We start from the raw sequence: 1,896 nt of genomic DNA, 5'->3' as shown, positions 1-1,896 counted from the left end.
GGCGTGGCACATCCCGTAGGCGTGGAATTTCTTATCAGCTATAACTTCGTAAGAATGAGTCAAATGAACTTGAGATTTGGTTCGCAGTCATATCTACCAAATTTATTATTGCATTTCATTCCTGAACAAACAAGATATAAAACTGCCCTACCATATTCTGCTACCACGTGAGCAGAGCCGCGGGTTCAGGCTAGTACATAATAAAATTAAAAGGAATTACGGGCGGTATGTTGTGTTTGGCAAGAGCCAGGACAACAAACTTGTGCGTTACCTTAAACCTCCGAATTGTCAATTGAAGCGACGACGGTGGGAAAATTGCTGCGGTGTTTCATTAGGGGACTCATCACGTGTGCGCGAAAACCATTTTAGTGCCAGTGACTATATTTGTTGGTGCAGGATTTATCATACCGAATATGAAAAGAAAATCTCCCACTCATATACATGGATAGACCAAATTTCAAGTGGTGGTCGGATAAAACCTATACCAGAATTTCTTGTTGATATAAAGAAACTGGAAGTAATTTTTAATAAATTTAATGGTGTTTATAAATGAGTGTTTTTCATTTAGGGCCGGTTGTTCAATGTCTGATTAGCACAAATCGGAGGTAGAATCTCTGGTTAAGCACAACTACTGCTTTATCGATCACATGTTACATGCATGATGTCGAAATCGTCGATAGTGTAGTGGTAGTGATAACCAGACATTGAACAACCGGGCCTAAGGGCCGTTTTCACCAACTCTGGTTAACACTAATCCCCAGTTAAACATTGTTGCCGACGTTACCGACACAGTTTTATATGCACGGTGTCAGTAACGTCGATAAGGATGTTTGACCGGAGATTAGTGATAACCAGACATTGAGAAACTGGCCCTTAGTGTATAATTCTGTGTAAGTAGCATTTCCACATTTGCATTAAAACGAAAATGCAATAACTAAAATGAAGCTGATTCTAACGATATTTTAAATATTTTCGTATTTGCAAAAACTTTCATTTCAAAGATCTAGGGCCGTATGCATAAAACCAAAGCAAATGCTTTTTCTTAAAATTTCAGACCTTTTATTCGATCATCAAAAAGACTCTTCTTTTTAGCCACTGCAAAAGAAAAGGTAAAGTAATATTTATAATTAAGGACACCTATTAATTTTATGCTCACGCATTGTCAATTTTTCCAACTTGGCATATGCACTTGCTATGTTTTTGCCAATATATTTGTGACCATCATAAATTCCTTTCTTTGGCATACGTCAATTGTTGCACCATAACCTGTAAGAAATGCGTAAACATAATAATGTAAACATCAAATGCACTTCTACTTCTAACTTAATTGGAAGTCTCTAATCTGTTGCTCGTACATAAATTGCGTCTGCGTCGAGATCTCTATCCAATTGCGGCCTTGGTTTACATTGGCCTTATCCGATAACTGGCGTATATAAACTGCGCCATTTCCAACTCATTTGACTTTTCTTTGAACTGATGTTCAACATCGGGAGCACGTTGCTGCATTACATCTAACAGCCTTTTCATTTCATCCAGATGAGCCGCTTGATGTGGCTAACACCCAAAAGGTTTGTTTACAAAGTGCATTTTTGAGTAGTTGAACAAATGCCAGTGGGTCAGTTGCTGGCAACAATTTGCAGGCTTGGGCCAGCGTTTGTTGCGGCTGCCGGAAAAGTAGCTAAATAATGAAAGTAATTATATATATATAGCGGAGTAGGGGGTTTTCCTTTATTTTAAAAGCTTGGTTACTGATTTCACTAATTGACGACGATGCAACCATGGGCGTAGCCAGAACGAAATTTAGGGGGGCCCATACAAAAAAAAATCTAAACCAATAACTTACTAAGAAATTTTTTATTATAGCTTAAAATTATTGTAACCAATAGAGGTAAATAT

The 1,896-nt window shown here is 37.8% G+C and overlaps 1 long non-coding RNA gene across 1 annotated transcript; it reads right to left on the bottom strand.

Annotated features, from left to right (window-relative positions):
- Positions 1-879: 879 nt before the first annotated feature.
- On the bottom strand, positions 880-1,658 carry LOC108356056 (uncharacterized). The gene is made up of 3 exons (XR_001846580.1): positions 1,324-1,658; positions 1,157-1,266; positions 880-1,095 (listed from the first exon to the last, which is right to left on the bottom strand). It is a non-coding gene; the product is annotated as an uncharacterized LOC108356056 (long non-coding RNA).
- Between the last annotated feature and the right edge of the window lie 238 nt (positions 1,659-1,896).

The sequence above is a fragment of the Rhagoletis zephyria genome, unplaced genomic scaffold (assembly GCF_001687245.7).
Source record: "Rhagoletis zephyria isolate East Lansing unplaced genomic scaffold, Rhagoletis_zephyria_1.1 Rzeph_scaffold_53571, whole genome shotgun sequence".
In the NCBI taxonomy this organism is placed as follows: Eukaryota; Metazoa; Arthropoda; class Insecta; order Diptera; family Tephritidae; genus Rhagoletis; species Rhagoletis zephyria.
Note: the sequence above shows the minus strand (reverse complement) of the source record. Positions and strands in the feature narration are given on the sequence as shown.